The sequence below is a fragment of the Coptis chinensis genome, chromosome 2 (genome assembly GCF_015680905.1).
Source record: "Coptis chinensis isolate HL-2020 chromosome 2, ASM1568090v1, whole genome shotgun sequence".
Lineage (NCBI taxonomy): Eukaryota > Viridiplantae > Streptophyta > Magnoliopsida > Ranunculales > Ranunculaceae > Coptis > Coptis chinensis.
This window is the reverse complement of record NC_141457.1, coordinates 39802551-39826745: the sequence shown is the minus strand read 5'-3', so window position 1 is coordinate 39826745 and position 24195 is coordinate 39802551.

Sequence of the window (24195 nt, the reverse complement as noted above, 5' to 3'; positions counted from 1 at the left end):
GGCCTGCCAAACCCTAGCTTAACTTTTAAAAAAAAAAAACTTTGTTTTGCAGATGTTCTTGAATTTCACGCACTTCAATGGTATTTTCCTACCCTCTTTATTTAAAATAATTTGAGGACAAAGTATGCAACTTGTTTGGGGGGGGCATAGAAACACGTGTAATTAAGGCATCTGTTAAGATATAGATATGTATAATAGGCACTTATGTTCTAGTTAAAATTTCAAAAATTTGATAAATGCAAAAAAATAAAAAATAAAAAAATAAAAATAAAAAGTTTATGCTATACATTAGGAATATTGGTATTGTTTTCCTTCTCTATGCTCTTAATAATCTAGAAGTCTCACGTAGCTTTTGCATTAGAATAATTTTTAGAAACTTAGGTTAATATGTAGGTAATAATCTTTGCATCTAGCTATAAAAATATTACATGAGTATCTATGATTGTTTGGCAGTAAGTTTCTGAAACCTAAGCTAGAGTACTTATTATACAAATCCTATGAGAATATAGCCTAAAGCCTTATATGAGCGAAACATTTGAGAAATGACACAAGGGAGAAGTAAAATCCGGATAGAGAAATCACACGTCCACTTGCTTGATAACTATACCATATCCTAAGCAAGAATTTAGACCCTCTTTGGATCGATATAGCTAGAAATTCAACCCTTATAAAATTATTTTTCGCTAGTCACCCCTCTGAGCCTTTCCTTAGCCTTTCATAAACCGCAAATCCTTTAACCTGTTAAAAAAAAAAAAAAAAAAAAAAATCAGCCTACCCATTCTTTGAATGAGTCTGAGAATAGAGATGAAGAATAGAAAAGAGAAAGACCTTTGAAATCAAGAATTTGTCAGTCGCTTCAAATAAGAAAAGAAAGTTTCCATATAAATAAAAAAAACAAATAAAAAAAAACAAATAAAAGAAAATAAAGAGTTAGAACTCCAAAAAACAAATAAAATCAAAGGAGTCAAAAGCCAAAGAAAAAGAAAAATATGGCTAAGGATGGAAACAAAGTCTTCTCTAGTTACATAATATGAAGACTCTATTATCTCAGACTTGTTCTTTCTGAATATCCACTTCCTTCCTTCTTAAACCATCTCCTAATCCCCGTAACACCTAATAAAGACCTCTAGCTCAATTAGGAATAAGCTAGTATGATAGTAAGTGGCAGATGTGTTTGATCGACTTCGGCTTCCTTGTGTGTCATTGCGATTGTAAGGTAAAGTGTGCCCACTACACACTGGAGTAGCGAAACTTGAGCGGAAAAATTAGAGTGGTTTTTGTCTTGACATTTATGTGAGGACCTACTTAAGGACACTATTCCGAGTTTCAGAAACGGACCTGCTATTGCATTTCATAGTATTACTTATTGAATATATGTTTATTGTAGATGATTGATTATTATGCATATATTAGCTTAGGTTTCGACTTGATTATTCTATATTCATTGCTAGTGAGATGTATAGTTAATTTAGAGCATGAATAAGGAAACAATAGTTTTATTTCTTAGTCGTCGTAGTATAGATAGAGTTTGTGAGTACCTTCACTGGAAAACTCTCATGAGGCTATAACTCGTCCACTAGGGAATTTCTACTGGTCTAAGGCCTTGTTGCATATGGTAAATGCAATCGCACTCAGCGAAACGAGAGTAGTTAGAACTCCATTTTTGGTCACTTATTCTAATTTCTCATATTCGCTAGAGGACAAGCAAAATGCTGTTTGGGGGTGGTTTGATAAGAGCCCAAAACAGTAGTTTTAACCCCTCAATAATCATACTTTTAGACCAATTATGTGAGTAATAAATAAGAGTTAATACTGATTACGTGTTTTTAGGTATTTCAGGCAGTAAAGTCAATTATGTGCAGAAATGTGCCACTTTGGCGAGATAAAGGAGCAAGAGTTGGTTGCTAAGAAGTTCTGTGATAAAGGCCAAGATTCAAGAAGACGAAGCCTTTGTAAAGCCCGGTCAAAAGCTGAAAAGTCAACACGGGCAGAAACAGTGCACAAGTCGGCAGAACTTCCGAATACCATATCTTTGGACTCAGATCTCGGAATTGGGCCTACCTTATATCAAAACGACAGGCTCGGAAAGAGCTTTCCAATGGTCTAAGCCTTGACCAAATTAGAAGAGCATAACTAGATGAAAAGTCTACTGAAGTCAAAGCCAGCTGAAACAGGCTCTGTGGACTAAAGAAATTGGGCTTTGGGCTCGATTTTCCGGCCCAAAACATGGCTCCTCAGCCCATACACAAAATTGTGGATCTGGTCTCCTCCTTTGTATAAAATAAGACTTAGCTCTTAAGTTAGATATAGTTAGATAGGTTAGAGTAAAAAATAGCCATTAAAATAGCTTCTAGATCTAGTTTTATTTGAATTCAATTAGTTAAATTAATTAGTTTCAATTCATTGTTTTAGATTAATCCTTTGAATCATTGTTTTTCATATAGTTAGATAAATAAAATAGTTATTCTTGTCAATTCAATTTTTGTCATTTCAATTTATTAGATCTAATTTTATTTGTTGTTATTCAATTCTTAGTCATTAATTAGATTTGAAGTATTGGTTAATTAAAAGTAGTAAAGTTCAAATCTTTATATATGTCATTTCGTTATTCGTATCTTGTCGTTCGAATTCACGTCGTAGTATAAAACCTCCACCATTGCTCTTATTAAACTTTGGATTACTAGTCAATTGCAGAAAACTTCAATACTAAGGAACTGAGAGTGGAACGAACTTTTTACTCCACTCTATTTCGATAGAATTGAGAGTATAGAAATCTTTGATAGCTGATAAATGTAAATTGATAAAGTTTACTTACGAAATGAACGATGAAACTCAAAACGTAAGTAAACTAAAACTTAATTACGTGCCTAAATTTATCAAAGATTGTTCTACTCTCAATCTATTGAACAGATATAGTGGAGTAGGAAGTTCGTTCCACTCCTAGTCCTTCCAAGATGTCTTGTGTTTTCTAGTCTAATTACTCTACTCTAAGTCTAATGAGAGATTTACGAAATGATAACTAGACTACGATGCAACTACCCACAAGATGCAACTAGTCGACTATTTAAACAACTATGGGAATACTACGTCGATTCTATGATAAGGAGTTAGAGGGGGATTGATTCCACCTTAGCTCAACTTAATCCACTAACGACGAATCGTCGTAATCCGAATTGAATTGCTTCATGAAATAACTGGTTATTCCTAATCCCTAATTACACATGGCATTTCTACCAATTCATAACTAGCATGTGAACGATTACACCCATTCTCATGGTGAACTAATCATTTCTAGAGTGGAAAGGAAATTACGACTATTCAACATTAACACGAATCAAGCCTTCATCAAGGCTTCGCAACCCCCTCTAATGGAGGTTTAGCCGAGAATCATCACGCTATCATTCCCAATCAAATTCGAACAAGACATGATATAAAGATTGAAATTTGCTTAATTTAAGCTTCAATAGAAACTACTCATGCAAGAATTATTTCAATCTAATTAAGACAACTATTGAATCTAAGAATTAAACTAATTAAGTAAAGGAAATGAACTAGATTATCAAGAACACTAATTTATTAATCTAATAAAAATCAATACAATAATGTAATACTGAATTTAAAACAAGAATAAAAACTAATTAATTTAATCTAAAACTGGATCTAAAACTAAGGTTTAATGGATACTTTATATTCTAAACTCATTTATTTTCTAACCTAACTATCCATATCTACAAAGAATCAAACTTTTGTTTTTATACTTTCAGATCCAAAAATCGTGCATGGGCTTGGAGCCATGTTTTGGGTTGGAAAATCGGGCCCAAAACCCAATTCTTTCCGTCCGGAAAGGGCTCTTCAACTAGATTTGGCTTCAACAGACTTTTCGTCCACTTCTTCTCCTCTGATTGGGTCAAGTCTTAGACCATTAGAAAGCTCTTTCCGAGCCGGTCGTTTTGACATAAGGTAGGCCCAATTCCAAGGTCTGAATCCAAAGATACGGCCTTCGGAAGTTCTATTGACTTTGTGTGCTGTTTTTGCCCGCGTCGACTTTTCAGCTTTTGACCGGGTTTTACAAAGGCTTTGTCTTCTTGAATCTTGGCCTTTAATCACGGAACTCCTTAGCAACCGACCTTTGCTCCTTTATCTCGCTAAAGTGACATATTTCTGCACATCATGGACTTTGAAGCCTGAAATGCATAAAAAACACGTAATCAGTATTAACTCTTAATTATTACTCATATAATTGGTGTAAAAGTATGATGGTTAAGGGGTTAAAACTACAGTTTTGGGCTCTTATCAAACCACCCCCAAACAGCATTTTGATTGTCCTCAAGCAAAGATTAGAAATTAGAATAAGTGACCAAAAATGGAGTTCTATCTACTCTCGTTTCACTGAGTGCGATTGCATTGACCATATGCAACAAGGCCTTAAACCACTAGGAATTCCCTAGTGGACGAGTTATAGCCTCGTGAGAGTTTTCTAGTGAAGGTACTCACAAACTTCATCTATACTACAACGACTAAGAAATAAAACTATTGTTTCCTTATTCATGCTCTAAATTAACTATACCTCTCACTAGCAATGCATATAGAGTAATCAAGTCGAAACCTAAGCTAATATATGCATAATAATCAATCATCTACAATAAACATATATACAATGAGTAATACTATGAAATTCCTAGCGTGTTCTTTTTCTCAAACTTCGAATAGCGTCCTTAAGTAGGTTCTCACAATAATAGTCAAGATACAACACTCTGATTTTTCCACTCAAGTTTCACTACGCCAGTGTGCAGTGGGCACACTTTACCTTACAATCTCAATGACAACAACGAAGTCGTAGCCGATCAAACACATCTGCCACTTACTATCACACTAACATATTCCTAATTGAGCTAGAGGTCTTTATTAGGTGTTGCAGGGATTAGGAGATGGTTTAAGAAGGAAGGAAATGGATATTCAAAAAGGACAAGTCTGAGATAATAGAGTCTTCATATTATGTAACTAGAGAAAACCTTGTTATTTACTTTTGCTTCTACACTTTGTTTCCATCCTTAGCCATTTTTTTTTTCTTTTTCTTTGGCTTTTGACTTCTTTTATTCTATTTTTTTGGAGTTTTTATTTTATTTCTATTTTTAATTTTCTTTTCTTTGGATGGAAACTTCTTTTCTTTATTTTCTGAAGCAATTAACTAACTTTTGTTTACACAGGTTTTTCTCTTCTTCTTTTTTCCTCATTCTATTCTCAGACTTATCTAAATTGGGTAGGTTGAATTTTTTATTTTGTTTTGTTTTGTAACAGGGTAAAGGATTTGTGGTTTATGAAAGGCTAAAGAAAGGCTTAGAGGGGCGACTAGCGGAAAATAATTCATAGGTTTGAATTTCTGGCTATATCGATCCAAAGAGGGCCTAAATTCTCGCTTAGGATATGACATAGTGATCAAGCAATTCAAGTGGACGTGTGATTTCTCTATCCGGATTTTACTTCTCCCTTGTGTCATTTCTCAAATGTTCCACTCATATAAGGCTTTAGGCTATATTCTTACAGGATTTGTAGAATAAGTACTCTAGCCTAGAGTTCAGAAACTTGCTGCTAACAATCATAGATAGTCATGTAATATATTTATAGATAGATGCAAAGATTATTACCTACATCTTGACCTAAGTTTCTAATAATTATTCTAATGCAAAAGCTACGTGAGACTTCTAGATTATTAAGAGCATAGAGAAAGAAAACAATACCAATATTCCTAAGTGTATAGCATAACTTATTTATTTTATATTTTTGAATTTTTGAAATTTTAACTAGAAAACAAGTGCACATTATACCTATCTATATCCTAACAGATGCCTTAATTACACGTGTTTCTATGCCCCCCCCCCCCAAACAAGAAGCATGCTTTGTCCTCAACGCATTTAAATAAAGAATGTAGAAAAATACCATGGAAATGCGTGAAATTCTGGAACATCTGCAAAACAAGGTTAAAACATACTAATATAAAAACTGACGCAACTCTATAAGAGTTCCACCCATTATGGGGTTAACAAGAATCAAATTGCTTGGGACATAAGCAGACACTAACTAGAATTAAAACTTACCTTATCTCCCGTTTTATTCATCATCCGCCTCATCCTCTTCTTCTATAAAGAAGTGAGGTTCCTTCGCGTCCTACCATGCCATGATAATTTGCCAGGCTTCCCGCCATTTATCATCTATTATTGCTAACCTATTAAGCGCCACTTGGTCTGACGAGGTGTAGGGTGCAACCTGATGAGGTTGTATCCTCCACCCTTGCCAAGTCATTGCACGGAAAGATCAAATAATACTATTGGTGGGTCGCGTGCGGTTAATCGTAATCCAATCCTTGAAACGCGTGTACAAAAAATAGGGAAGAAACATAGCATAATATGGAATTAGAAATGAGGCATAAGAAGATACTTATGCCTCATGCTATGGGCTCATGCTAAACTAGACATCAAGGTTCTTGGAAGGTCATAGAACATACATCCCGTGGCTAAAGCAAGGAAGACGCTGCAAGTGGCATCATTCACAGAAGAAAAACGCCATTCCCCTAAAATGTTTAGCATGATCTAAAACATAACAGTTCCTATGTTCATGGACAGGCTACCAAAGGCTACATTATATTCCTCTTAGTCCTTGATACGGAAAATGCCTGCCCCATACGACTCATGCAAAAACTCATAAGTGTAGACATACATATTATCTACCCAATAGCACCATGGGTCTTGTATTTCAGCGGGCATAGCAAGTCCAAGAACAAATGCTAGCAAGAACCTGGTAATTTCCATTGGTTCATCATCAATGTTGATGGAGAACACTTGTTCTCCATCTGGTCTCTCAAAGAAAATGCAGTTATCGTAAAAATAAGATGCTAGTGTTGGAGAATAAAGTTCAGCAGGTCTTACCATAAGCAGTTCCCAGCCTACGTATGTGATCACCTCGCGAAACCAAGCACCATAAGTAGTGCTTTGGAACAAATCTTCGAAAGATTGTTCCAGTATTAATGTAGGAGATGTCATTTCAAAATTAAGCTCTGGAATAGCTGCGAATGACCAGGGAACAACCAGCAGAAAACTGGAATTTTTCTGGTCCACGGAAGTCGTATGCCAGTAAGCTCCACTTGAAGCGCAGTCGCCTCAAGGTTTTTGACTTACAGTGTTTTGGGCGCAGGTGCGCTCTGTGCAAAATTTCAGAAAAAAGAGTAGGGCACGAGTGCGCTCCTCTGGGGCGCAGGTGCGCTCCGATGTTCTGATGGTTGAAAAATGAGACGAAACATCGGAAATGTGGGAGTGAAAGGTGAGTGATGGAAGTTAGGTGTAGTGTGGGTTGTGAGTGTAGAATGAATGAAGTTTATATAGGTTTTAAGTTGCTAAAACGAATTGGGAAGTTGCCAAAAAAGCTTTTACGGCAGTTTCCGGAAATACTAAAATTTCCAAACCCGAAAACGGAAACAACTCATATTCTTTATTCTAAAACAACCCTAGTATCTTTTAGGTTGAATTTAGGATAGAACCTACCTATTTTATTGAGATTTCATCCTACCATGATATTTATTCATAGATATGCCTAATCGGCAATATTCTCACCCTGACTCCAAAATAACTTCTAAAAAAAAATGGGGGTCATATAAAAATCATGCTGGACTAAATAATACCACCCCCAAACAATTTGGGAAAGTGGGACCAACATTAAACAATCACGCACGATGAAAATAATGACATTATATTAATATTGGCATTAAATGCCCTTTCACTACAAAATTCAAATTACGGAATTAAAATTTATATTAAAATAACTAACAATAATAAAACTACAAATAAAAATCATCAAGCTATACTATCCCTAAACACGTCGGTACTGGTAGCGGAGGGCACACGCTCAGGAGATGGCTCCTAAGCTCCCGATGGGCCAGCACCATTCGTCTTTCGGCGATGACGCTCGTGCCTCGATGATGTATCCTCAGAAGGAGAATCCCTGTGAGGTGGGAAGCGTGCAAGCATATCGGCTCGAAACTGGCGTTGAGATTCCAGCTCAGCCCTCATCTGTTCCCACCGGTCATCCTCTCGCTGGGTACGAATCTTGAAGTTATGGTGCATAGTAACCTGTTGAGTCCGGAGGTCTTCGCAGATAGTATTGAGTGAACGCATGCCACGATGAATCACAGCCATGCGTTCTTCCTCTGAACTACACCTCTCCAAAGTATCAGCATCAAAATAAGTCAAGTCCTCCTCATCCTCCGAGTCATTCTCATTTCCACCATCCTCCTCGTCCTCTACCCTATCCTCAGACAACCTCCAAACTCGTTGGACACAATCCTTATAAATACGAGGATTTCGGTGTAGGGTGAGGTAAATCCTATCAGACGTCGGAGTCGCTCTCAACTTCAGCATGATCATGGTTATCAAAACAGGGAGAGGTGCAATAGACTTTCCCACTCCCCTAATCATGCTAAGCAAAAACTCCAAAATGCGAACTCCGTACTTCCGCTCCTGGAGTATCCATAGAATGTGGAGGCAGTTCAGACCGATGTCGTTGACCTTCTCCTTCCCTAGGATGTTCCGACCAATCCACTGAGCTGCAGCCAGCTGGTTGGTTCTGAGGGATGCCTGGCGAACACAATGCGAGCTTGTATTATAGCTCCCATTGGTAACAGTCGCGTTCATCAAAGGCTCTACCCCATTATATTGGGACTCCTATAACGTGGCATCCAGATGGATTCTAGGCGGAATGCCTAGAATCTCAGCCAACAACCCAGTAGTTACTTCTTTCCTCTTCTTCGCCACCGTAACAAAAATTCTACTCCCATCCAACTCCCTCGTGTTGTAAAACCGTCGGACTAACTCTTCGTGGTAGAAGGCGTTGGTGGAGTACCACAAGCTATTCCAATCTCTACTAACCATTTCGTTACCATAAAACTGCGCGAAGTTGTCGCCAGTAAATGCTTGCTCTGGCAAAATTCGATGTTGTTGAGCCATTAACACTCTATTTCGACCGTGGATGACATATAAGATAGTGGAAAATGCCTCGAAGTGCGTACATGACGTAAGTTATGCGAACGAATGAACTCTAAATTCATAGATAATGTCAACCCGAATCGGAATACAATTAAACGGCCTAAGCAACTCAAATGAGACCTAAAACATTCTAGGATGGAAACACGAAGACCCCACCCCAAACAGATTTTTTACAACAGAGTTTAGAAATTTTGTTTTTTTTTTTTTTTTTTTTTTTTTAAGTGGGTCTTTTAAAGTCTGATTCCCGAGACTTCCTAGATTACTATGTTTATATATATATATATATATATATATATATATATATATATATATATATATATATATATATATATATTTTTTTTTTTTTTTTTTTTTTTTTTTTTTTAATTTTATAAGGAAAAACAATAAGCAATAAGGACATAATTCACCCCATAAAGAAACATGCCTAAAAAATCTGAGAAAACATGCAAGAGTGGAAAACGTGAATTATGTTAAAAGTGGACTTAGGATCCGGTACTTACAGCCACACACTCCATAGGGAGGGCCCGATTACCTTAATGGTGCACTCACCAATATATGGAAATGAAAGGAAATGCACCAAACACACAAATTGAGTCATTTATAGTCAGATACTCGAGACTTTATCTAAACATATGTATGAACATGCAGTTTATCATATATTAACAACTGAAATAGTTGTGGATCATTCCATAAATAAATATCACAGAAAACATATCCAAACACAATCAAGAACCAAGATTTCCTATGACGCAACCTAGTGAACTGAAAGCGAAGTCGGATAGACCTATAACGTAACCTAGCATGCACCTTCTTTTTCATCTTTGAATGAGAGGGTGTCCTAGTGAATAAGTGTGGAAAAGTGAATGGTTGTGGAAGATATAGTGGATATGGATAAGTTGTAGAAGGAAAGCATGTAAACAATGAGGATGTGGGTTTAGCACAAAACTCATTCATGGTGTAGGTAGGGACTGTCTCAAGTCTGAAAATGAAGGTGTCAAATGGTTTGTCCTTCTGAAGTATTTGTTTACTAGGTGGATTTAAAAAATTATGAAGCACAGGAGAAACAAAAGGATCGAGTGCAAACTCGAGATTCCTTTGAAAAGGTGGAAGGAGGGGAGTCGAGGTGGATGTTTTGCAAAGTAGTTCTTGATAGGGTGAATCATCACCTGCTCTAAGAAATTCATCGAATTCCTCATCTAGATTGGTCATATCCACATTACTATGGTAGTCCTCTATATCTTTGAGAAAGTCATCTATCTCGTCCTCATCTATAATATGTGTATCGACTAGTGTAGTGATGAAAATGTTGGAGTCTGAACTTCCAAAGGAAAGAAATTTGGGCATATGATTATCAGGGAACGTGTTGTTGAAATAATCTCGAGCGAAGCTCTCGATCATGCTAACCTCTCCATCCATAGACGAATCGGGTAAATGTGTCTTTGTTTTAAAAACATTTACTTCAATAGCAAGATGGCCAAAAGACATGGACATCGAACCATCGTGGCAATTAATGAGCGCATTGGCAGTTGCCAGGAAAGGACGCCCTAAGATGATCGGGACAGAGTCGTTAGCGACTTCTGTATCGAGGATGACAAAATCAGCCGGATAATAGAAATCCTGAACTTTACCAGCACATTTTCGACCACACCCTTAGGATACTTAATAGACTGATCAGCTAATTGCAACATCATTTTAGTGGGTTGCATCTCGTCTAGACCTATTTGTCTATACAAATAAAACGGGAGTAAGTTAACACTAGCCCCCAGGTCTAATAACACGGTCGTCGTATAGGAATCTCCTAAGGTGCATTGTACAGTAGGACGACCAGGGGTCCTTGTACTTAACAATTCCATTATGTTCAGATAGAGTTGGGAATTGTTCTGTTAAAAAGGCATCTTTTGGTATATTGGTCTTACGCCTAGTAGTACACAACTCCTTAAGAAACTTAGCATGGTGTGGTAGCTTTTTAATAGCTTCGAGGAAAGGAAGGTTTATAGTTAGATTCTTGAAAACGTCCCTAATCTCCTCATAATTTGTATCCCTAGTTAACATGGCTAATTTTTGTGGAAACGGTGGTTTCTCTCTATATTTAGCATATGTATCACCTGGATGTTTAACCTTGGCTTTCTGTTTCTTAGGTTGTGTTGTAACTGGTACCTCTATAGTGGTAGGCTCTTCAGTTTCTATTTCGGTATCTAGTAAAATAGCAGGTGTAGGGGCTACTGGTGGGGTAACTATAGGCATAGTTACTTTGTTATCAACCACTCTGCCAGAATGGAGACTGGTGATGGTATTTAGCTCACCTACATTTTCATATTCATTACTAGTATTATCGGTTACCTCAAAGGCTGTGTTTGTTGTTTTAGGATTAGGTATTGCGTGACCTGGAAACACACCTTTGGGTTGGGCTTTATCTTGGGCCAACTGTTGGCTTAAATTATTAATGGACTGTAGAAGCTATTGGTTAGATTGAGCCATGGTTTGGAAAAGTTTTTGGCTCACTTGTATGAAGGTGTCAAGACGATCCAGTTGTGTGGGTGTAGTAGTCACGGGTGGTGTGATTGGAACTATCTCGCATGAATTATTTATGGGCGGATTTTGATAGTTATTATTTACCGGAACGATACCTCTATTAGCATTATAATTATTATAACTACCTTGACCTTGTGCTTGACCTTGTCGAGGTTGCACTTGGTTGTTATAATTATTATAATTACCCCGACCGCCCTTGTCGTGGTGGAGCTTGGTTATAAGCGTCGTTTGGCCTAACATATTGATTATTGTACCCTAGAGGTGTGACGTGTTGGTTATTTCTCCAACCGAAGTTGGGATTTTCTCTCCAAGGGGCGTTAGGTTCACTATTAATGGAACAAGCCCGTTCATAGGCTATAGGACGATGGAGTCGGGATGCTCGGGGGACTCCAAATGAAACTACATGGATTTGAATTTACATTCATGACGGGGATAGACTTTTGTTGAACAGAAATGGCCTCTACCTTTTTAGTGAGTGATTCGATTAGAGTTTTAAGCTTGGGATCGTGTTTAATTTCAAACATACCGGTGGCCTTAACTGTATTAGAAGAACTAGCGGAGCGGTGGATATCGTCACTATCCCCCCCCCCCAGTTGTTATTTCGCTTAGTTTGATCCTCTAAAAATTTATAAGCTTTCGAGGCTCCTTTACTTAAGAAACTACCCCCATTCATTATGTCAAGGACTTCTTTATGGTGGTGTAGAAGTCCTTTGAAAAAGGCACGAACTAACGTGTCTTTCGCTAGGTTATGATGTGGACACTCTATAAGGAGATCGGTGAAACGATTCCAAGCCTCTGAAAATGATTCATGAGGATTTTGTCGAAAGAAATGAATCTTGGAAAGCATCTCATCCGTCTTTAGGGGTGGGTAAAAATGTTCCATAAATAGCTGAACAAGTTTAGCCCACGAGTCCACAGAATTAGGCACTTGGGCAGTTAACCAAGACGCCGCCTTATCGGCTAAGGTGAAAGGGAATACCCTCAGTTTAATTTGTTCCGCACCAACCGTAGGATGGTGGAATGTTGTTAGGACTTGTTCAGTCCTACGCATGTGCTGATAAGGTTTTTCATGGTCTAAACCATGAAAAACGGGTAAAAAATTAAAAATATTTGGGGGGATTCGGAAATCCCCTACTGGGTCTGCTAGAATGATGCAAGATTTGGGGCTATCGCTCAAGGCTTTGTAGAAGTCAGAGAGAGGAGTCTCTCTTTCTTCAGCCATTATGTCAGGTGTGGTGGGTGGGATAGTAGATAGAGGTGTAGTGATTGGTATACTCGATAGACTTGTTTGTTGACGTTGACGGTTAATTACGTTCGGTGTTTTTCTCCGACCAGACCTTAATCTCATGCAAGTCTAAGTCTAAACACGACAACACTCCAAACAATCTTGATATATTAGTATAAACCTCTAACTGGAGATGCGAGGTATGGAAGAAAGGAATACCTTATTGCGTCATTGCTTCGCTTATGAATAGCGTCTTGTTTACGCGTGTTCAGTGTATATAACAAGTTAGAACACTGAAAAACTTAAAAAATCGAAGTTCGAAATAAACCTGTGGAAATCCGGCAAAATTCAGCTTAGGGTGTGGGTGCGCTCACTTTGGGCGCGCCGGTGTAAACTTCGAAGTTCTGATCTTTGAGCTGGTCGCTCGGCTTCCAAGAAACTTTGGGGCTTGGGTGTGCTCCGTGCAATTTTTTTTCCGAGGAAGTTTAATGCTGAAAAAGACAACCACAGTTAGAATCGAACAAGGGTGGGTGGGTTTAATGAGACTTAAAAATGACTAATTATAGTAAGAAAACAATGCTAAAGGTAACTAAGATGGCAGCAGCGCCATTTGGTAAATGTAAATTTATAAAGTTTACTTATGAAATGAACGATGAAACTCAAAACGTAAGTAAACTAAAACTTAATTACGTGCCTAAATTTATCAAAGATTGTTCTACTCTCAGTCTATTGAACAGATATAGTGGAGTAGGAAGTTCGCTCCACTCCTAGTCCTTCCAAGATCTTTGTTTTTCTAGTCTAATTACTCTACTTTTAAGTCTAATGAGAGATTTACTTAAATGATAACTAGACTACGATGCAACTACCCACAAGATGCAACTAGTCGACTATTTAAACAACTATGGGAATACTACGTCGATTCTATGATAAGGAGTTAGAGGGGGATTGATTCCACCTTAGCTCAACTTAATCCACTAACGACGAATCGTCGTAATCCAAATTGAACTGCTTTGCAGAACAATCTGGTTATTCCTAATCCCTAATTACACATGGCATTTCTACCAATTCATAACTAGCATGTGAACGATTAGACTCATTCTCATGGTGAACTAATCATTTCTAGAGTGGAAAGGAAATTACGACTATTCAGCATTAACACGAATCAAGCCTTCATCAAGGCTTCGCAACCCCCTCTAATGGAGGTTTAGCCGAGAATCATCACGCTATCATTCCCAATCAAATTCGAACAAGACATGATATAAAGATTGAAATTTGCTTAATTTAAACTTCAATAGCAACTACTCATGCAAGAATTATTTCAATCTAATTAAGACAACTATTGAATCTAAGAATTAAACTAATTAAGTAAAGGAAATGAACTAGATTATCAAGAACACTAATTTATTAATCTAATAAAAATCAATACAATAATGTAATACTGAATTTAAAACAAGAATAAAAACTAATTAATTTAATCTAAAACTGGATCTAGAACTAAGGTTTAATGGATACTTTCTATTCTAAACTCATTTATTTTCTAACCTAACTATTCATATCTACAAAGAATCAAACTTTTGTTTTTATACTTTCAGATCCAAAACTCGTGCATAGGCTTGGAGCCATGTTTTGGGCCGAAAAATCGGGCCCAAAAGCCAATTCTTTCAGTCTGAAAAGGGCTCTTCAGCTGGATTTGGCTTCAATAGACTTTTCGTCCACTTCTGCTCCTCTGATTGGGTCAAGGCTTAGACCATTGGAAAGGTCTTTCCGAGCCGGTTGTTTTGACATAAGGTAGGCCCAATTCTGAGGTCTGAGTCCAAAGATATGGCCTTCGGAAGTTCTGCTGACTTTGTGTGCTGTTTCTACCCGCGTCGACTTTTCAGCTTTTGACCGGGCTTTACAAAGGCTTTGTCTTCTTAAATTTTGGCCTTTAATCACGGAACTCCTTAGCAACCGACCTTTGCTCCTTTATCTCACTAAAGTGGCACATTTTTGCACATCATGGACTTTGAAGCCTGAAATGCATAAAAAACACGTAATCAGTATTAACTCTTAATTATTACTCACATAATTGGTCTAAAAGTATGATGGTTAAGGGGTTAAAACTACAGTTCTGGGCTCTTATCAATAGCTTTTCATAATTTAGTTTAGTTTTCTTGCGTTTTGAGTTTAACGTTCATTTCATAGGTAAATTACTCTTTTTACGTTTATCAAATGTCTTTTGATATGACCACTGATAACCAAGATCCTGATCCCTGGACCTATAATGAAGCACTCCAAGATAGAGATATAATATCTTGGCAAAAGGCTATGAACTCTGAGATGGAATCTATGGATTCTGATCAGATCTGGGAGATTGTAGAGCCACCCAATGGTATAAAACCCATCGGATGCAAGTGGGTCTATAAAATGGATGTCAAGATAGCTTTCCTTAATGGAAGTCTTGAGGAAACCATCTATATGGAGTAACAAGAAGGATTCATTGAAAAAGGTCAAGAACATTTTGTTTTGTACAAGAAATTTGATGAAAACATAGTGGTAATTCTTGTTCTTTATGTAGATGACATCTTACTCTTTGGAAACAATGTGAAAGTGTTGTCAGACATAAAGGTATGGTTATCAAAGCAATTTGATATGAAGGACATGGGAGAATTGGGTCACATCCTTGGGATCAAAATTATAAGAGATCGGAAGAAAAGGATGTTGTGCTTATCTCAGGCTACCTATTTTGATACTATGTTGACTCATTCTAACATGTAAAACTCCAAGAAAGGTTTCTTGCCTTTCAGGCATGGAGTTCCTCTATCAAAGGATATGTGTCCCAAGACACCAAAAGAGATAGAGGACATGAAAGCAGTTCTTTTTGCTTTGGTTGTAGGAAGCTTAATGTCCATGTTATGCACGAGGCTAGACATCTGCTTTGCCATTGGCATGGTTAGCAGATATTAGAAGAACCCTTGACAAGGGCACTGGACTGCGGTAAAACATATACTGAAGTACCTGAAAAGGACTAAGGATTATATGTTAGTATACCATGCAGATAGTTTGGTTCCCTTAGGGTATACAGTCTACACTATCGTGAACTCCAAAAGTATTTCCACGAATGTAGAATGGTAAACGTCCACACTATCGTGGCTTACTAATTCTTGGTGTGGAGGGTGCTTAAGGGTCAAATTGGGACAAGAGTAAGTCTACCTTAGGTTGTGTGTTTACCTTGTGAGGTGGAGGCATAGTATAGAGGAGTGTCAAGCAGAAATGCTTGTCTGACTTCACCATGGAAGCTAAATATGTGGCAGCCATTAAGGCAGCCAAAGAAACAGTTTTGGGTCCAGAACTTCTTGTAAGCAAGTAAACACATTGAGCACCACCTAAAAAAGAGGAGATGATTATGTTACCAAGATAGCATCAGAACATAACCTAGCTGACCCCTTGACAGGCATGTTGAGGGGATGGGAATCAGATGCTTGGCAGCATAGCTTTAAGTATAAGTGGGAGATTTGTTAGTAGTATACTAAAAAGCAATGCTTTGAGTATAAGTGGGAGATTGATAGGGTTATATACTAAAAGCATTACTTTTGTATTAACTCTAATTCTTTATATTTTCAATGAGAATCATATGGGCAAATGTTATGCATATTATATATGTTATTAGTTATATGCATGTGTCTAATACTTTATGTTGTAGATGATATGGTGTAAACACACAGAAGATCATATCATCAGTTCCTTATAAAGTATAAGTAATCGTTCACAACCTAGATGGATTTGGACAAACCATTAGTACGGTTGTAGTATAATCTGGTATTAGTCTATCTTGACTATAGGATTACACTAGTACACTTTGTGTGTATTGAATAGGACCAACTGAGGTTGTTTCTCTTTATACTGACTATATAAGAGAACAAACGCCTATGTTATTACGGATGCTTGTTCTCCTAATCCAGATATAATAATAGGCACTTACATGCATTGTACATTGCTTTAAATCATCAATGAGTGAGATTCATTTGTGAATCAACAAACTCGATGGATTGGGTAATGACATTGTATGTAAGGTGTGTTGTTGATTATAGAAGGAATCCATGTCCCGCAAGAAGTCGGGTTGATGATGTCCTCTTGAGGAGCTCAAAATGATTGTCATGTAAACCCTGTAGGTGCATTTATTCCGACATGACAATGAGGTTGAGTGGTACTGCTCAAGGACAGAAGAAGTTGATTAATGTAGTTGTCAGTAACTTGACTTAATCAACGGACATTCGATATCTTAAACACAGGGAAATCAATGAGCATATAATATGGAACCCATAAACGTTGACACGTAATTTGGGATTAGGGTGGTAGTGCAACAATGGCCTTTAGTGGAATAAGCCATTTGTTGACGGACTTGGGCCGTGTGTTCTGGGCGAACATGGGAAGCCCAAGCCAGTCAGGAGGCCCAACCCTAATTTCTCCTCATGGTCCCTATTGTAGCCTATAAATAAAATACTTTCTCTCTGGCCGAAATTCACTATTCACTGGATTAGAAAAAGAGGCAAGGAAAGATAGATCCAAAATTGGATCTAGCTTTGTGAGAAAGAAGGGGATTGGTAGATCGTTGCCCATACAACATCCAATCTGTTCTAAAGGGATACAACAGAAGATCAAGGGGTTGATTTCGGATTTGATAAAGCTTTGATTATCAGAGATTACATTTTAGCTGATTCTAAAAGGTATGTTCTCTAATCCAAAAACGTGAGAACCCATTAATTCCGCTGCGCGTGGCTCACGCGGTTCGTAGAAATATTCATTCTGAAAATAACGGTTCCTACACTATGCCTGTAGTTACCCCACCAGTAGCCCCTACACCGGATATTGTACTAGATATCGAAGTAATAACTTAAGATCCTACCCTAGTAGAGGTACCAGTTAAACCACAACCTAAGAAACAAAAAGCCAAGGTTAGACATCCTGTTGATCCATATGCTAAATATAAAGAGAAACCATTGTTTCCCCAGAGATTAACCATGTTAACCAAGGATACAAATTTAGATGGGATTAGGGAGGTTTTCAAAAATCTAACGATAAACCTACCCTTTCTGGAAGCGATTAAAAAGTTATCTCACCATGCTAAGTTTCTTAAAGAGTTGTGCACTACTAGGCATAGGACAAATATTCCTAAAGACGCCTTTTTAACTAAACAGTTTCCAACTTTAACCCAACATAATGGCATCGTTAAGTATAAGGACCCTGGTCGTCCTACTGTACAGTGCACCTTAGGAGATTCCCACACGACGACCATGCTATTAGAACTAGGGGCAAGTGTTAACTTACTATCTTATTATTTATATAAACAAATAGGTCTATAGGAGATGCAACCTACTAAAATGACGATGCAATTAGCGGATCGGTCTATTAAGTATCCTAATGGTGTGGTTGAAAACGTGCTTGTTAAGGTTCAGGATTTCTACTATCCTGCTGATTTTGTTATCCTCGATACAGAAGTCGCTAACGACTCTATTCCGATCATCTTAGGGCATCTTTTTTTGGCAACTGCCAACGCGCTTATAAATTGCCGCAATGGTTCGATGTCCTTGTCCTTTGGTCATCTTTCTGTTGAAGTAAATGTTTTTAAAATGACAAAATAGTTCCCAGATACGACTTCTAATGGAGAAGTTAGCATGATCGAGAGTTTAGCTCAAGATTATTTCGACAACACGTTTCCTGATAATCAGATGCACCAAATTCTTTCCTTCGGAAGTTCAAACATTGATGCCATGACAGAAGAATAATTTTTCACACAATATCCCAGTGATTCTTCTAATTCACCTATTGAAAAATGTCTTGCATATCTAAAAACTTCTGAGGATATAGACCTGAGAGTTATAGCTAAGCACCATTAACCTTCCATCAATGTTCTCTGCCCTCCACCTTTTCAAAGGAACCTTGAGTTTATACTTGACCCTCTGGTTTCTCCTGTGCTTCATGATTTTCTAAATTATCCTAGTATGAAATTACTACCTACAGAGCCACTAGATACTTTCATTTTCAATTGTGTGATTATACCAACCCACTCTACCAATGAATTTTGTGATAAACCCACTCTCTCATTTCTTCCATTTCTTACTTCTACATGTCACCTATATCCACTACATCTTCCACAACCATCAATTTTCTCACAATCATTCACTTGACCAACCTTTCGTTAGAGGAAAAAGAAGACTTTGCATGCTAGGTTAGGTTCTAGGTCTATCTAAATTCACTATAATACCGCTACGCCATGTCATGGGAAATCATGGTGCTTGATTGTGTTTGGTTGTTTTTCTTGTGATCATTATTTATGGAACGATCCACAACTATTTTGGTTGTTGATATATGGTAAACTGCATGTTCATTATATACATATGTTTTAGATAAAGTCTTGAGTATCTGACTAAAAAAGACTCATTTTATTCTTCGGTGTACTCCATTCCAATCTTATATTTAGATAAGTGCACCATTCAGGTAATCGGGCCCTCCTATTGGAGTGTGTGGTTGTAAGTACCGGATCCTAAGTCCACGTTTAACATAATTCATGTTTTCTATTCTTGCATGTTTTCTTGGTTTTTGAGTCATGTTTCTCTATGGTGTGAATTATGCCTTTATTGCTTTATTGTTTTCCTTATATTAATCTGTAGTCATAAATAGGAAAAAAAAATCAAAACCATAAAAATATTAATCTAGGAAATCTCGGGAATCTGACTTTAAAAGACCTACGTTTAAAACAAATTTTCTAAACTCTGTTATATAAAATTTGTTTGGGGGTGGGGTGTTGGTCTTTCCATCCTGAACTCTGTTCTATAAATTTGTTGTTTTTATGTTGTTTTTTTTTTTTTTAGTAGATTGGATATTGAGTTGTTAAATTTAATAGTTAAATTTGAATTCTGCAGTTAATTGTTATTTGAATTTCTATTTGAATTTAATTTGATTCTTGTCTAAGCATGCGATGATTTTTGAATAAATCCCACCTTCTCGAATTGTTTGGGGGTGGTATTATTGTTTTTAGCATTGCTTTTATCTGATCCACCATTTTAGAAGTAATTTTGCAATGAGTTGGTTGAGAATGTTGCCAATATTGGTGTGGCTAGGATTAGATATTGTGGTAGGATGAAATTTCAATGAGTTAGGAAGTTGCTATTCTAAATTCAATTTAAAAGACATTCGGTTTGTTTTGGAATAATGAATCTGGGTTGTTTCCATTTTAGATTTTGGAAATATTTTGTTTCCGGCAATTGCCTTAAAAATTTTGGGCAACTTGTTAATTCGTTTTAGAAACTAAAATCCTATATATACTTGATTCATTCTACACTCACAACCCACACATCTCACGTGCATCTCTCACCTTGAACCTCTAAATTTTTCCTTTTGTTTATCACTTCATCCTGCTCAGAGCACACGAAGCGAGCCCCACGCCCTATATAGGCTACTTCATCCTGCTTATGAGTGCGCCTAGCGCTGAAACGCCTGGAACTCGAGTTAGAAAGGAGTGCAACCCGCGCCCTTCAAAGGCCATTTTGGAGCGCACCACGCGCCCTGACCTTCGCAGCCGCTTTAATTTTCTGATTTTTTGTGAGTTTTTCAAAGGTTGTTTGTAGCACTTCTAGAGTGTGTTCATTGTGATGACATCTCCTACAATCATACCGGAGCAGACTTTTGAAGATTTGTTCCAAAGCGACACCTATGGTGCTTGGTTTCGCGAGGTGATCATACACGTAGGCTGGGAACCACTAATGATGATAAATGGCGTGAAGCTTGGCAAATCATCATGGCATGGCAGGATGCGAAGGAACCTCATTTCTTTATAGAAGAGGAGGAGGATGACGCTTAAACGATGGAGAGGCGGTAAGTTTTTATTTTTGTTCGTGTCTGCTTATGTCCCAAGCAATTTACTTCTTGTAACCCCATAACGGGTGGAACTCATATAGAGTTGTGTCTGGTTTTATTTTTCTATATTAGTATGTTTTAACCTTGTTTTGCAGATGTTCAAAAATTTCACGCGTTTCCATGGTATTTTTCTACTCTTTTTATTTCAATACTTTGAGGACAAAGCATGCTTTTCGTTTGGGGGTGGCATAGAAACACGCGTAATTTAAGGCATCTGTTAGGATATAGATATGTATAATGATAGTTTTTGGTAGGGGTGTGCACGGGTCGGTTCGGGTTGGTTTTGGAGTGAAACCGACCACCGAACCGACCATGTCGGTTTATGTGTTACACGATCCGAACCGAACCGATACTCTAGGATTAACCACCCTGAAACCGAACCGACTAATTTGCAAACTAACCGATATCCGATCCGAACCGAATGTTTTACGATTTTAATCGATATTTTGACCCAAAAAACCTGTGCTGCCTAAATTGTTTTCGTATTTTAGAGTTTTTTATTTCATTTTCGAGTTGGGGTTCAAGGTTTGATGATAAGAATACATCTGGTAAGTTTGTTGCAATCCAGTTCTGTAAATAAAATCAAATTCGTTCGCGACTTTGATTTGAATGTCTGGTTTCTTTTCTCTAAATGTGTCGTACAGTCGTATTAGAAGTTTGGTAGGGATGAGGGTATAAGGGGAATTATAGTTTTTTTCTTTGGATTGTTAATGTAGTTTAAACTTTAAAGGTGTGAGTGGACACGTGGGACCAATTGAAAAGAGTACACATGAATTGAAAGTGTTAGCAAACACGTATGTGCAACAAATTCGCTGGTATGTTATTATTTTATCTGCAACACGGGTCGGGTTGGTTATTTTCGGATTTTATAAATATAAACCGACAACTGAACCAATATAGTCGGTTTTGGAAATTATCAAACTGATCCCAACCGATACTAAATGGATAACCGACTCGTTTGACTCGGTTTGGGTCGGGTCCGTCGGTTATGTCGGTTAAGGTGGATTTTTGCACACCCCTAGTTTTTGGTATCTAGTAAACTAATTTAAGGCATCTAGTAAAAAAATAAAAAAATTCAAAAATATAAATAAAAAGTTTATGCTATACACTTAGGAATATTGGTATTGTTTTCTTTCTCTATGCTTTTTTGAATAATCTAGAAGTCTCACGTTAGCTTTTGCATTAGAATAGTTTTTAGAAACTTAGGTTAATATATAGATAATAATCTTTGCATCTCTCTATAAATATATTACATGAGTATCTATGATTGTTTGGCAATAAGTTTATGAAATCTAGGCTAGAGTACTTATTCTACAAATCCTGTGAGAATATAGCCTAAAGCCTTATATGAGTGAAATATTTGAGAAATAACACAAGGGAAAAGTAAATTCCGGATAGAGAAATCACACATCCACTTGATTGATCACTATACCATATCCTAAGCGAGAATTTAGGCCCTCTTTGGATCGATATAGCCAAAAATTCAAACTTATGAATTATTTTCCGCTAGTCGCCTCTCTGAGCCTTTCTTTAGCCTTTCATAAACCACAATTCCTTTACCATTTTACAAAAAAAAAACAAAATAAAAAATCAACCTACCCATTTTAGAACAAGTCTGAGAATAGGATGAGTGAAGAAAAGAAAATAGAAAAACCTATGTAAACAAAAATTAGTTAGTTGCTTCCGAAAAGAAAAAGAAAATAAGTTTCCAGCCAAAGAAAAGAATAGAAAATAAAAATAAAAATAGGAACAAAATAAAAACTCCAAAAATAGAATAAAAGGAGTCAAAAATCCAAAATAAAAAGGCTAAGGATGGAAACAAAGTGTAGAAGCAAAGAACAAGGTTTTCTCTAGTTATAGAATATGAAGATTCTATTATCTCAGACTAGTTCTTTTTGAATATCCATTTCCTTCATTCTTAAACCATCACCTAATCCCCGCAATACCTAATAAAGACCTCTAGCTCAATTAGGAGTAAGTGGCAGATATGTTTGATCGACTTCGGCTTCCTTGTGTGTCATTCAGTTTGTAAGGTAAAGTGTGCCTACTGCACACTGGAGTAGCCAAACTTGAGCGGAAAAATCAGAGTGTTTTTGTCTTGACTTTTAAGTGGGGACCTACTTAAGGACGTTATTCCAAACTTTCCGAAACGGACCTGTTAGTGCATTTCATAGTATTACTCATTTTATATATGTGTCTTCGTAGATGATTGATTATTATGCATATATTATCTTAGGTTTCGACTTGATTATTATGTATTCATTGCTAATGACATGTATAGATAATTGAGACATAAATAAGGAAACACTAGTTTTATTTTTTAGTCGTTGTTGTATAGATGAAGTTTGTGAGTATCTTCACAGGAAAACTCTTATGAGGCTATAACTCATCCACAAGGGAATTCCTAGTGGCTTAAGGCCTTGTTGCATATGGTCAATGCAATCGCACTCGGTGAAACAAGATTAGTTAGAACTCCATTTTCGGTCACTTATTCTAATTTCTCATATTTGCTTGAAGACAAGCAAAATCCTATTTGGGGGTGGTTTGATAAGATCCCAAAACTATAGTTTTAACCCCTTTAACAATATCGCTTTTGAGCAATTATGTGATTAATAAGTAAGAGTTAGTACTGTTATCGTGTTCTTATGTATTTCAGGTATTGGAGTCAAATATGTGCAGAAATGTGCCCCTTTTGCGAGATAAAGGAGCAAGGGTTGGTTGCTAAGAAGTTCTATGATAAAAGGCCAAGATTCAAAGAGAAAAAGCCTTTTTAAAGTCCGGTCAAAGCTGGAAAGTCAAAGTCAACGCGGGCAGAAACAATGCATAAAAGTCAGCAGAACTTCCGAAGGTCGTATCTTTAGACTCATACCTCGGAATTAGGCCTACCTTATATCAAAATGACCGTCTTGGAAGGATCTTTCCAATGGTTCATACCTTGATCCAATCAGAGGAGCAAAAGTGGACGAAAAGGCTGTTGAAGTCATTTTACAGCTGAAAACCCCTTTGTGGACTGAAGTAATAAGGTTTTGGGCTCGATTTTCCGACCCAAAACATGGCTCCTCAGCCCATACACAAATTTGTGGATCTGGTCTCCCCCATAGGAGAGACAAAGACTTAGCTCTTAAGCATCTAGTTTTTTTTACTTAGCAATTATCCAAAAACTTAGTTTAGATCTAGTTATTTTTTCATAGAATTAGTTTTCATTCCAATAGATTAGTTTTGGAACAAAGAATGAGTATTATTTAGAATCAGATTTAGTTTTATAATAAAGAATTAGTTTTTCATTTCAATTTAGTTTATGATTCAATTCTTATTTAGCTTTAGTTGTCTTAAATTCATAATTAGTTTGTCTTAATTTGATAATTAGTTAATCGTAATCGTAGTTCTAAATTAGTTTTAAATCCAGTTTTAATTCACTTTGAATCTTAGACTATTGTTCAATTAGATTTATAGGTTTAATCATTTATTCAATAATGAATTGTTCTATTTGTTCTTGTTTTAGAAATGATA